Source organism: Lissotriton helveticus, chromosome 3_1 (assembly GCF_964261635.1).
Source record: "Lissotriton helveticus chromosome 3_1, aLisHel1.1, whole genome shotgun sequence".
Lineage (NCBI taxonomy): Eukaryota > Metazoa > Chordata > Amphibia > Caudata > Salamandridae > Lissotriton > Lissotriton helveticus.
This window is the reverse complement of record NC_136061.1, coordinates 843,718,371-843,733,004: the sequence shown is the minus strand read 5'-3', so window position 1 is coordinate 843,733,004 and position 14,634 is coordinate 843,718,371. Positions and strand designations below refer to the sequence as shown.

The 14,634-nt window shown below is 51.8% G+C and overlaps 1 protein-coding gene across 8 annotated transcripts in view; it reads right to left on the bottom strand.

Moving 5' to 3' along the window:
• The window catches only part of ZMYM4 (zinc finger MYM-type containing 4), a 1,395,070-nt gene that overhangs the window by 212,723 nt on the left and 1,167,713 nt on the right, over window positions 1–14,634 (bottom strand). The window lies entirely within an intron of this gene.

Here is a 14,634-nt window from a genome sequence, read left to right as displayed (position 1 = left end):
TAGCAGCCGGTCAAGATGGCTGCGTAGTCCGAGAGCTCCGGAGAAAGTGCGGCGCTTTACATGAATCCGTAAACTGATCCAGCACAGAACTCAACTCAGAGGTCAGTGACTGACGTCCAGGACCGGGCGTCTCTGACCGGGTGAAATCCGAATCCGATACGGATTTCATCATCATCATAAAAAGGCAGCGGCAATCTGGGGCCCGGCCCTCTGCCGGGAACCGCGCCCTAAAGTCACTCAAGGTCCGCGATGGCAGACGAGGTCTCCCAGGTTGCGGCGGGGCAACGCATCGTGGCGATCCCAGCACGGATGGAACAGCCGGTAATCATTGGCTCCGGACCAGAGCGTCGTAGCAGCAGCCGCAAGAGGTGGGGAGAAGACCGGAATCCCCAAGGCACTGCAGCAAGGAGGACGGACGCCGGGGACTCACCGGTTCCACTGCGCATGGGGGAGTAAAGTCGCGGTGTATACGACTGAGCCCCCGGCCCCCCACCGCTTCACCCCTACCACTGAAGGTGAGCAGACTGTGGCGATTACAAAGGGATTCCTGAGCGCCGCACAGGAGTGCACAACATCCGTAGGCTGGTGGAGGTAGGGAGTGATCGCGGACACAAGAAAGCGGCGGCGAGGACGGCGGTGAGCGTCCCAACAAGGAGGTGTGAGGGGATTGGAGCGGGAGGAAGGCCTGGGAGGATCTATGTGCCTAGGAAGCCTAATGCAGTCGGGGCAAAGCTGCAAATAACGCGCGCAGCAAGCAAACGGCTGCAGGCGTCCTAGTGGCGGTAAACACCGTTGGAAGTTGAGGTTGGGACCGGCCCCCCACCTCCTCCCCCGTAAATTAAGGACTTGCCAAGAATCGAGGTGTCCGGTTGGGGCACTGCCTGCGGCACGGAAACACAGCATTACGCTACAGTGGCGTATCCAGGACGGCGAATCGGGCCAGCGCTATATTGGGACGGAACATCAGCGGCAGTTGCTTGCCAGGACCCATAGTGGTGCAGAGCATGCCGGAAGATCTCCCCACTGAGTTATAGATAGTGGAAGAAAACACAACTGACAAATAGCGCACCCAAGGAAAATAGCGAATAAGTGTCGATAGAGAGACTACAGGCGTAATCCCCCGACAGGCCTGCCATGGCTGGAAGGGGGCGAGAGAAGTTGGACGAGCAGGAAGGGGGCTCAAGAAGGAAAAATGTGCGTATTCTTGGGGTTCCGGAGTCCGAAGGTACCCAAGCAATGGATCTGTACATAGAGGAACTGATCAAGACAAGACTGCAACCCAAGGGCCTGTCGAGTTTCTTCTACGTGGAAAGAGCGCATAGGGTCCCCGGGGGCAAACCAAAATCCGGAGCTGCCCCGTTGGCTAGACTGTTTAATTTTAGAGACAGGGACGTGATACTACAGACGGCAAGAATTTCCCCCACAATCAGAATTCATAACTCTACGATTGCCTTTTTTCCTGATTACACAGCCGAGGTCGCCCGTCGTAGAAGAACTTTCCTGGAGGTAAAAAAGGCGCTAAAAGCACAAGAACTACCCTACTCAATGTTGTTCCCAGCACGGCTTAGAGTAAACGCCGATGGAAAAACGTGGTTCTTTGGGACGCCGGAAAAGGCTTACGACTGGCTAAAAGGATGGAGAACAGTGGAGGGCCCCCGCCGTGGCAACAGCAATCGTCAGCATCAGAAGGATGAAGATCACTCCGGATCTCAGGTGTCACAACAAGAGGGGGCGGGCGGTTCGCCAGGCGCGAGAAGTAAAGAAAACGGACACGGGTAGAGCCCCAGAATGTCAAGATACCGAGGACCAACCGGCTGCAATGCACAAAATGGTTGAGTCAAACATGGACACTGGACTGTGGCGGGCCTAGGAGGGCAAAGAGGACCGCAACTCTCACGGACCTTTTACCCCGACAAGCAAGTAACATGGGTTGGGGACGGGTAAAGCACTCTGCTAAGTTGGGGAGGCGGGCGGTTATAGGTCCGTTAAGCAGGGAGGGGGGTAGAATTGAAGAGTGAAGTTACTATTGTTTTGTTATGTAAACTTAGAGTTGCTCTCGACAGGGTAGACACATTACGTACTTGGATAATTGCCGGATGCGCTGCCGTTTTGGCAGGGGAGCGATTCCGCTTCCCCCCGCAGGTCACTCATGACAATGGATACACAACTTGATCATACCAATACACTGAGGCAGGAAACTCTGGTGGCCCCCCTGCGAATAATAACTTGGAATGTGAGGGGTCTGGGCAATAAGATAAAGAGAGGCCTGGTGCTACAGGCTCTAAAGCTGTAAAACATATAACAAGTGCCTGGGATCGAATTTTGAACATGGACTGTTTTTTATTTCATAGCAGCCATTAGGTTTTGTTTCTTCAATTCACAAAACACATGTATTAATTCATACAATTCCTTATTATTTGTTTACATTCATAAATCAATTGTGCGTCACAGGTTTCAACACACCTATATTAAGAAGACAACTGTCTCAACAATCATTGCAGCAATTATTAACGACAAATCAAAACAACAAATTAATGGTAAACACATTGTTTAAAAGAACAATTTGGGAGAAGGTACACCAGAATATAATATCAATGTAGTCCTGGTTTTTAATTTGTCACAGTGGGCTCGTTTGGTTTTTATCAATATGCAGTCCTGACTTGTAACTGGTTGCTTAAAGGTCAAAGTCAGGCTTGGCAGGCCCTAGTGTGTGTGGTGAAGTTCATTTCTAAAGCCAGCCAAGGTGTATTTCCCTTGGATCAGCCGACGCGTTTCTGAACCATTGTCTGTGCTGACCGGGTTCGTCTTCAGGGCTGGGCTGGGTACCTGGGGGGTGAAATTGGGAATATTTTAAGCTCTGCTCCTTTTTATCTTTAATAAAACCTTACTTGATTCAGAACTTGGTGTTTGGCCGGGGAGGTATACCTTGGTCTGTAGGAATAACGCCCTCTAGGATTTTTCTTACTCGTTGCGTCTTTGTTCTTTCTGTTAATGGGAGTGCCTGAATTAGATGTAAGAAAATACGACTATTCTTATCGCATTTATCTTGTTTAACTGTGGTCTACATCTGAGGGTCTTTAATCTATTACTTGCACTTACTTGTGATTTTTATCGTTGCTCCCTATCTGGATTCTGTGGCGCATTTCATTCTGTGTCTTTAAAGTTTATCTGTTGATTTAAAAAGGAAACGTATCAGATTTCTGAACTGCGCAAGGCTTATGGCCTCATACTTTTAACCCAGGGCAATCTTCGATATGCTTACTTGAAATCTCGGCGGAGGGGTCTCACACAGAGGGAATGCGTCTTACATTTTATTCATTGCGGGACACTGGTTCCTGTAAAGTTAAACATGGTGGTATGAGGATTTTAGTCCTAGTTTTTCCAAAGGGGCGGCGTGGGATATACAGGGCGGGGGCGTAGGGAATCGTTCCTCACCTTGCTTTCCTTGTAAAGCTCTATCGGTGTCTCCCTCGCCAGGCCGAACTGCCGGCTTCCTAGTGATCGCGCTTTCTCTGTCGGGTCCCGCCGTGACCCGGAAGTGTGCTACTGTTAGCCCGGCGTGGTAGAGGCTGATGGGATTTGTAGTGTGAATAAGTGTGGAAGCTAGATTCACAGGCTCAGGTGTATACTGTGAATGAATGTGGGAGCTACATTTATTGGATCAGGCATTTAATTAATGTCATGTAAGGCATTTGAATAGTGTTGTGGAGGCACTCCTGATTACTACGTTTTGCGGTGGTGCGCACAGTGGACTCAGCGACTTACTCTCTGGAATTCAGATATTTCATTCAACCCCTCTGTCACACAGTTGAACTTGAGAATTAAATACGCCTCTTTTTTTAACAGCATGGCATCAATGTTCCCTCCACGGGGAGGCGGTATGACCACGGACAAAACTGTCCATTTGAAGTCTTTTTCAGTATGTTTACATGCTACAAAATGCTGTACCATTGGGGCGGTAAGCACTTTGTGTCTTATCCTGGAACGGTGTTGTGCCACTCTTTGATTGATTTTTTGGGTGGTCTTCCCAATATACAACTTGGGGCATGGGCATGTTATGGCATACACTACGTTACAAGTTTTGCAATTAGTGTGTTCTTTATGGGACCATTTCTGATTGTTGAATTCAAAGGTCGCCCCTTCTATCGTGCTGTCACAAGATACACAAGAGCCACATTTATGGTGGCCTTCAATAGGTTTCAATTTCCACAACGTGCGGAGGTCTGATTTGGCTTTACTGATTCCAATGTCCGCGCGGACTATGTGCTGGCCTATGCTTTTGTTCTTTTTGAGTGCGAACATAGGTTTAGGCATTGGGACTTCCAGTTTTGAAATCAAGTGCCAATTTTTCAAAATGATGCTTTTGAATTTGTTTGTGTATGGGCCAAATGTTGTGACACATATCGGTCTATCCAAGGGCTTCTTCTCCCTTTTCACTAATAGTTCCTCTCGCGGTGTATACCATGCGCGTTTGACAGAATGTTTTAATAACTTGCTTGGATAACCTCTCAGTTGGAGTTGGTCACTTAGTATTTTTGAGTGTACCATAAAGTCCTCTTTCCTCGAGCAATTTCTTCTGATTCGCAGCATTTGGCTGTATGGAAGATTAGCTTTGAGACTTTTGGGGTGGTAGCTATTGAAGTGAAGGATTGTATTTTTGTCGGTACTTTTGCGGTGTAGAGTAGTGGTTAATTGACCTTGTTGTGGGAAGACCGCGACATCTAAGAACGTGAGGCTTGTTGTGCTGTGTGTCATTGTGAATTGGATGTCAGGATGTCTGGTGTTCAGCCATTGATGGAATTGGACAAGAGTTGCTTGCGGCCCATTCCACTGGCACCAGATGTCATCAATGTAGCGATGCCATGTCGTTATGTGTTGTCGGTACGGATTATTTCGGTAAACGTGGCGCTCCTCATACAGGGCCATGAAAAGGACCGCCATTTCTGGGGCATAAGGACACCCCATGGCGGTCCCCTTCACCTGTACATAGAACGCATCCATAAACCTAAATTAATTCCTCTAAAGCGACAAGGCCCAGCGCTAGTGCTCTTACAAGAAACACACCTCACGGGGACGGCATGTAAGGCTCTGGATAGATGGGGGTACAAAATGGCTGTACACTCCGAATTCTCTACAGGCTCAAGAGGAACGGGCATATTAGTTAAGAAAACCACCCAATTTATAATATTGCAGAGCAAGAAAGATGACCAGGGTCGTTTTGTGGCGATACAGGGACAATGGGAGGGTCGACTTCTGAATATAGTGTCGGTGTATATCCCACCGGCGCTTCAGTCGATGGCACTGCCTGCATTGGGAGAATTTCTGCTAGCGCTACCAGAAGGTGATCTTGTTATAGGAAGGGATTTCAACGCGACGATTGACACGACGTTAGACAGGCTCTCGGCCCGAGCACAGACAGCCGAATCCTCACGGATACAGGGATTCTTAGAGGCTATGGGATTGGTAGATGTTTGGAGGTCCATGCATCCCGCAGCCTGCCAATACACGTACTACTCTGCGGTGCATAAGAGTTTAACACGAATAGATTACTTCCTGATGTTGGCAGCTAGACTGCAAATCGTCGACGAGATAGAAATACGACCCAAGGGTATCTCGGATCATTCCCCAGTGTTAAGGACGCTCTCTTGCCGAGAGAAGTCTCATAAGAGGCTATATCCTATCTACCCTAACTATCTTAAGATTCCCAGCATTAGGAAAGAACTTAAAACTACCACTAAACATTACTTCGAGGAAAACACAGCATCAGTCGACTCACCATCCATAGTATGGGATGCGTACAAGACCGTTCTTAGGGGTCAGGCGATTGCTTCGATTACTGGATATAAACGGGCACAACAGAAAGAATTAGTTGAATTAGAACTAAAATTACAGGAAGCAAACACGAGGCACATGGCAGACCCCACTCCAGAATCAACACACTCCCTGAATGTATGTCAGCAACAATACAAGGTCCATCTACAACATATAACTGTTGGCAACATTACGGCGACAAAACATAAAATTTACGAGGTGGGAGATAAGGCCGGTAAAATGTTGGCTTGGCTGGACAAAAGGGGGAAGGCTCCAGAGGAATACAACAATTACAGACACGGGAGGGAAGACTCACGAAACACCCTACAGAGATAGTACATACACTAGCGGAATATTTTAGAGAGGTTTATACACCAAGTCAGACCTTATCGGAGACTGATGTAACAGAATCACTCAGACACATCGAAACACAGAAACTCGCACCTGAAGCAGCACTAGAATTAGAAGTAGACCTGACGCAGGACGAAATTCAAACGGCAATTAGGTTGGTTCAATCTGGAAAAGCTCTGGGGCCCAATGGGATTCCAATAGAATGGTACAAGCTTATGGCCGAGACTGTAAGCACACCCCTGTTGGCAATGTATAATGACAGTTTGCAAAGGACAATGCTCCCACTGGATCAAAGAATAGCGACAATAGTGGCGATTCTAAAGTCAGGTAAACCCCCGACAGAGTGCACTTCCTACCCCCCGATATCGTTCTTGAATGGGGAAGCAAAAATCCTAGCTAAACTATTAGCGAATAGGTTAATGTCCCATCTCCCCCAATTGATTCACCCGGACCAGTCGGGTTTCATGCCGAACAGGAATACAGCACTGAATATTAGGCGCGTACATGGAGTGCTCGCACGGACTTCGACATTGTCGGAACCGGCGGTGATATCATTAGATGCGAAAATGGCATTTGATATGGTAAATTGGCAATATCTCTTGGCGGTACTAACTCATATGAGTTTTGGCCCGAAATGTATAGCTTGGATCCGATTGCTGTACTCGGCGCCACTGGCCCAGGTTGTGGCTAACGGCCATATCTCCCATACGATAGCACTGGCGAGAGGAACACGACAAGGGTGCCCACTATCGCTGTTGCTGTTTGCAATAGTGCTAGAGCCACTGGCGACGTTAATTCGGACAACCCCATTACTGAAGGGCATTGGCTGGGGAGGAAGATGGGAAGATCGTCTCTCACTCTATGCTGACGACATGTTGGTCTACCTGACGGACCCAGATCACGGTATTCCAGAGCTCCTTAAATTGTGTGACAAGCATGGGCAGGTTTCGGGATATACCATAAACTGGTCCAAGTCGGTGCTTTACATATTGCAGGGGCCAGAACCTTTACTCCCAGTGGAATGCTCACTGGTACCGGCAGGGAACGCCTTTAAATACTTAGGTATTCATATAACTAAAGATGCGGCGGACTTCTTTGTGAAAAATTTGGCTCCGCCTCTGGAACGTCTAAAACGCGATGTCGCGCTCTGGGCGTCGTTACCCCTGACGCTTCTGGGGAGAGCAGCATTATACAAAATGATGGCGCTGCCGAGATTTCTCTACGCACTTGATAACGTGCCATATCCGATTCCACCCAGATACTTTAAACAGGTAGCAGCACAAGTATCGACCCTGTTGTGGGGGCCCCGACCAGCACGTATAGCACAGGTTAAACTGCACCAAAGCTGGTACGACGGCGGGATAGCGCTACCGAACATACAATTGTACTACTGGGCAACACAACTTAAAACCCTTAATCAATGGATACACGCTCCCCAAGATGACCCTGCATAAAGGGCGGATAGGGAGCAACTGGGCTCGAATAATATGCTGGCTGTACTCTACAACAGAGGAATTGCCTCGAAATTAGAGGGGCCCACGAAACAAACGGTTGCCATATGGTACAAGGAGCAGGCGAAGCTGGGGTGGAACAGGGTGATAACGAAGCTTACCCCACTCTGGGACACTAAGGCCCTGGGACAGCTACGACGCAGTAGAGGTTTTACGCAGTGGGATAATATAGGTATCTCCACGGTGGGTGACCTATGGGATAAAGGCACGGTTCTTCCGTTTACACAACTACAGCGACAATATGAATTAGGCCCGAATGAAACATACAGATATATACAAATTAGGCATGCGTTGTTGACGGCACTTCCACCAGATACGGAAGTACCGGAGGCCTCCCCATTAGAAGACCGTTTGCTCACTGACTTTATGCAAAAGCGAGCAACTTCGCTCACATACCGAAAATTGATTAATAACCTGCCTGACCCTACAGCGACACTGCGGGAGAAGTGGGCTACGGAAATAGGGGACATGGACGACTCGGAGAGGTCGGAAGCATTGGCATCTCCTAGGGAGGTGGGAGTCTCTGCCAAGCTTAGACAAGTGCAGCTCAAGATAGTACACCGTATAAACTACACTAGAACCACATTACATAAGCTGAAGAGAGTACAGCATCCATACTGTCTTCGAGAATGTGGGGAGGAGGGTACATTTATTCACACTATGTGGGAATGTCCAGCAATAATAGAGTACTGGAGACAGGTGTTACGTACAATCTCACAAACACTGGAACTATCCCTTTTACCAGAGCCACGTAAATGTCTCTTAAACATATGGGACCCTAACGACCTTACACGCCATGGACAGATCTGGGTCACACTGGGTTTCATGGTTGCCAAGAGAGACATAGCGCAGAAATGGGGGGCGGTAGACCTGCCAACGTTGGCGATGTGGTGTGGGAACATGGACGAAGCAATGATCACGGAACGAACGGTATATGCGAACAGGGGAAGCCCGCGTAAATTGAATAAAATCTGGGCGCCCTGAATAGCTTTCGGGGAGACCTGTGTGACCTGCTACCGGAATCTGTAATAGAAAGCTCAGACGATGAAATGGAGGAGGAATAGGGAGGTGCCGAAACTGCGGGAACTGATATAACTGTGTTCAGAAAAATGTGATAGTAATATGCAGATAAGAAATGTGTATGCAACGATGTAAAATGGTAGAATTGTACAATTGCTGTTTGTATGTTGTCATGACTGTCGATGAGATGTTTGCTTTAATGAAAACATTTTTTTTAAAAATCAACAAAAAAAATCAGGGATCGCCAGATGAATTGTTAAATGCATACAAATATTTTACCAGAAAGCCAAACGTACGTTAACAATTCCTCCAAAAGCCCATTCAACAAGAAAGATAGGGGCTTCAATGGCATTCTTGGGGAACATTCCCCTAGATGACATATGCAGAGCAGCTACATGGCTTACACCGCACACATTCACAAAGCATTACTGTGTAGATGTGCAAACTAAACAACAAGCCACTGTGGGCCAGGCTGTACTAAAAGCACAAGTTACTACTTGTGTAACCATCTATCTGTAAGAGACATTAGTTAGTGATAGATTCCTTACCTTAGAATATCCCCAGGTGTCAATCTGGATTTTTTTTTTTTGCTTAGCAGTACCCATGCGCGTCGGCGGCTCCGCGTCCGTCGTCGGCGCCGTGATGACGTCGTCGGAGTACTTAGATGCCGCCTCCGCGTGCTGACGTCAGTTTTTATACAAAGCTTTTCTGCGCCAGAAACGCAGAGCCATGATAAAAACCAACACTGGCGCCATGAAACTAGGGCCCTGAAAGGGGATGAACTTAACACTAGATATCGGTTCGCAGAACGGGGAGGATGGGTGGGAGGATGGGTGGGTCGGTAATGAATCTATCACTAACTAATGTCTCTTACAGATATATCGTTACACTAGTAGTAACTTGTGCATCTGAAAGAGACACGTTAGTGATAGATTCCTTACCTTAGAATAGATACCCCAGCAACACCAACCCCTTTGGTGGGTCTGCGAACCAATAACTACACCAGGAAGTCCTGGAGAACGGAACGGCCAAAGAAGCCATCCCTACGGACTTGACTGTCCAGGCAATAGTGTCTTGCAAACATGTGCAGCGAGGCCCACGTAGCTGCCTGGCAAATGTCCTGCAAGGCACTCCCGGGCCCAGGGCAGTGGTAGTCGCCGTGGCCCGAGTGGAATGAGCCCTCAATCCAACAGGGGGCTCCTTCTTAGCCAAGGAGTAACATGCCTGGATACACAAGATGAGCCACCGAGAGATGGTCCGCTTGTGCACCGCCTTTCCCTTCTTAGCGCCCACGTAACCAACAAAGAGTTGGTCATCCACCCGGAACTGGCGTGTGCGATCCAGATAGTAAGAGAGCGCACGTTTTGGGTCCAGACGGTGGAGCCTCTCTTCCTCTTTCGAGGGATGCGGAGGCAGAAAGAAGGTGGGCAAGGTGATGGACTGCCCGATGTGGAAAGCTGTGACTACCTTGGGCAGGAAAGAGGGTCTTGCCCGCAACACAACCTTGTCCGGATGGACAGAAAGGAAAGGAGGTTTGGAAGAAAGAGCCTGGAGCTCACTCACTCTCCTGGCAGAGGTGATGGCAACCAGGAAAGCAGTCTTAAGGGTAAGAAGACGGAGAGGGCAGTTATGAAGTGGCTCGAAGGGAGCGCACATCAGATAAGTGAGTACAAGGTTCAAGTCCCACTGGGGTATCACGAAAGGAACAGGAGGGAACATGTGTGTGATGACCTTCAAAAACCTATTTACAATGGGGGACTTGAACAAAGATGGCTGATCAGGTAGCATCAATTAGGCGGAAAGAGCAGAAATGTAGCCCTTGATAGTGCCCAGAGCAGAGCCCTGCTGGGCAAGAGAAAGAAGGAAGAGGAGAACCTCAGAAAGGGGGGCAGAGAGTGGCACCACAGCCTTTGTTGTGCACCATGCCACGAATCTGTTCCACCTGCAGGCGTATATCGACTTTGTGGAGGGACGCATGGCTGCCAGAATGACATTACAGACTTCAGGAGGCAAGTCAAATGGCCTCAACTGTCGCCGCTAAATCTCCAAGCTTGGAGGTGGAGACTGGACAGGTTCGGGTGGAGGACCGTTCCCTGCTGCTGCGACAGAAGGTCTTCCCTGCTGAGTAGCTCTGGATACCAATATCTTCGTGCCCAGGCAGGAGCCAAAAGGATAACCTGGGCCCGGTCGCACCTGATCTTCTTCAGCACTCTGGGCAGAAGTGGTATAGGCGGAAAGGCGTACAATAGACCGCAACTCCACTCGCGATGAAAAGCGTCGCCGAGCGAGTGCCGCCTTGGAAATTCCAACGCGCAGAACTGATGACATTGCGCGTTCTCTTCTGTGGCGAATAGATCTAACCAAGGCTCTCCCCACTGCTGAAAGAGTCCTTGCGCCACGTCCGAGTGCAGACGCCATTCGTGATCCATCTTGCACCGACGGCCGAGTTAGTCCGCCCTGGCGTTCAGAGAACCTGCCAGGTGTTGAACCACCAAAGTCACGCCCTGATGTTCCAGCCACTGCCAGAGGCGCAGAGCCTCCTGGCAAAGGGTCCACGACCCCACCCCGCCCTGTTTGTTGCAGTACCACATGGCGGTGGTGTTGTCCGTGAACACCTGCACTACACTCCCCCGGACAGAGGGGAGGAATGCCTTCAGTGCAAGCCGGATCGCCCGCAGCTCCAAAAGGTTGATGTGGAGCTGGGACTCCGCCGGAGACCAGAGGCCTCTGATCTCCGCCTCTCCCATGTGGTCCCCACAGCCCTGGAGGGACGCGTCCGTCACAACTACGTGCTCCGGTTGGGGTAGGGAGAGGGATCTGCCGCTGACCCAATCGCGGCCCGTGAGCCACCACTGCAACTGTCTTGCAGCGCCCTCCGAGATCAAGACATGGTCGGACAAGTTGCCCTGATGCTGGGCCCACTGAAACTTCAGGTCCCACTGCAGAGCCCGCATCCGCCACCGGGCGTGATGCACCAGAAGGATGCAGGAGGCCATCAGCCCCAGAAGCCACAGCGTCAACCTGACCAAGACTCGGGATAAAGGCTGAAAGATCGGAATCAGAGCCTGAATATCCCGAACCAGCTATTCGGGAGGATAAACCTGAAACTGCGCCGAGTCTAGAACCGCTCCGATGAAGAGGAGCTTCTGAGAGGGACACAGGTGTGACTTCGGCACATTGATGGAGAACCCCAGAAGGTGCAGGAGGTCGGCCGTAGTCTGGAGGTGACTGACGACTGTCTGGGGCGAGCCCGCCTTTAACAACCAGTCGTCGAGGTAGGGGAAGACTGAAACCCCTAACCTGCGCAGATGAGCTGCGACCACTGCCATCTCTTTCGTGAACACCCGTGGGGCGCTGGTAAGGCCGAAGGGGAGCACGGTAAACTGAAAATGCTCGTGGCCTACCGTGAACCGCAGGTAACGCTGGTGGGCCGGCATGACGGGGATTTGAAAATAAGCGTCCTGCAAGTCCAACGCTACCATCCAGTCTCCAGGGTAGCTACGACCTGAGCCAATGTCAGCATCTTGAACTACTCCTTCCGGAGGAAGCCGTTGACGTTCCATAGGTTCAAGATAGGGCGTAGACCCCCTTTGCCCTTCTTGGGTACCAGGAAGTAGTGGGAGTAACAACCACACCCTACTTCTGGCCCAGGAACGCGCTCGATGGCCCCCTTGGCCAAGAGGGCTGTAACTTCCTCTCTGAGAAGTGTCAAGTGATACCCCGACATGCGGTGGTACTGCGGTGGCATGGCTGGAGGGGTCGCCTCGAAGGGGAGGGAGTAGCCCCTTCGGATGATTTGCAGCACCCACCTGTCCGATGTTACAGTGCGCCAGTGGAGGTGGTGATGGCGAACCCTGCCCCCCACTGGAGTCACAGGGGCCTGAAAGCACGTACTAGGAGGGTTTAGAGGCGGATGCCGCAGGGGCAGGTGTGGACTGGCCTCGCCGTTGTCCCCGACCGCCGCCACGGCGGTTTCTACGTCTGCCACCGCTCTGGATTGTAGTCTGCGGCACGGGGCTGGCAGGACGTGTGGGGGCGCCCATTCCTTGGCCACGAAAGGGGCGAAAGGCAGCCATTTGCTGGAGCGGGGCCGAAAGGCCCAAGGACTTGGCCATAGCCTTTGAGTCCTTAAAGCGCTCAAGCGCAGGGTCTGCCTTGTCACCAAAGAGGCGACGGCCATCGAACGGCATGTCCATAAGGGCGTTTTGGACATCAGCCGAGAAATTGGCGGACCTCAACCAGGCGTGACGACGAATCGCCACCGTCGTTGCCATCGCTCTGCCCTGAGAGTCGGTAGTGTCCAGCCCACACCGGATGGAATACCGTGCCGCATCTCGGCCCTCCACAAGGGCCTGGCCGAGTTTAGCCCGTACCTCCATCGGGCATTCTGGCAGCACGGCCGCGACCGTGTCCCACAGAGAGTGGGTGTAGCGGCCCAAGAGGCACGCGGTATTGACTGACCGCAATCCCAAACTCAGGGAGGAGAATACCTTTTTCCCGTAATTCTCGTACCTCTCTGATTCCCGGTCGGGGGGAGCCGACGGGAATGCGGTCTGGGAATTGGAGGCCTGAATAACCAGGCTCTCAGGGGTGGGATGGGTAGACAAAGCAAGGGTCACCCGGAGCCGGGCGGTGGCGTCTGGCCACGTTCCTATCCACAGGCTGCCCTGTGGCGGGCCTGGACCAAGTGCCCAAAAGAACGTCTGACAAGGCCTCATTAAACAGCAGCAGAGGCTCAGCCGAGCTTGACTGCGGTTTAAGGACCTCAGTGAGGAGGTTAGTCCTCACGGCCGCGACGGGGAGCTCAAGGCCCAGGGCCTTGGCCGCCCTCATCAGCACCACGCTATAAGCAGCCCCCTCCTCCGTAGCCATGCTAAGAGGGGAGACAAAACCAGTGTCGGGCGAAGTGTCCAGACAACTGGCATTCCCAAGCTCTCCTGTCCAGTCCACAGAAGACTGACACTCACGTGCTAGAGGGTCCTCAGACCCCTCCCAATCCTCCTCTTCACCCACTGCCTGGTACTCAGGTTCAAAAGATGGGGTCGGGTCATAGAAATAAAATTCTCCCATCGGCGTCGAGAGCGGCGCCGGACCCGAATCGAGGGCAGGACCAGGGACGACACCCGTGGGGCCGACGCCGGCGAGGTCGACCGGCGGCGACCCGGATCCGGACCCTGAGGGGCCCTGTGGCGTCAGGACCGAAGTCGCCGACGGCATCGGGCCGAAGCACCCGCCGGGGCCTAAGCACCCGGCCCGCGTGGGGACCCAGTCGGAGCCGCTTGGCCCGAAGGTGCCGCGGAACCAGACGGAGGAGCGAGCGACCTCATGGCCATGAGGAAGTCTACAATCTCCCCTGGCGTCGCGTCCTGCCCAGGGGCCGGCGGGTGTGGAGCAGGCTGCGACACCAGCGGCTCCAGCGGAGCCGCGTGGGCGGTTTCGCCCGAACCCCCGGCCGCGTCGCGCGAACGACGGGGGGAGTCAGAAGAGCGATGATGCCTCTTCGACTTCTTGTGCCTCTTACCTGAGGACTTCGAGCCCGAAGACCGATGATGACTCCCGTAACTGTGGTGACTCCGGCCCCGCGACCGGTCCCTCGACCTCTTTTCGGACCGGGACCTCGAGCGGCGCGGGGCAGACTGCCGAAGCTCGAGTCGCTTACGGGACCGCTCCTGTCTAGCCTTAGACGTCAGGGCCCGGCAGTCGGAGCAGGACTTGTCGTTGTGGTCCAGGCCTAAACATGGGGGGTCGGTAACCGACATCAGTCGGCGCAGGGCTTGAACGCGGGCATCCCTACCGGCACCGTCGGAGTCGAATAGACTTCGAAAATAGATCAAAAAGGATCTCAAAAGTTTAGACAAAAAGTGACCAGGGTACAACTTTTTCCAGATCTGCGCTAGCTGGCGCGGAAAAAAGAAGTACGGACGTCAGCACGCGGAGGCGG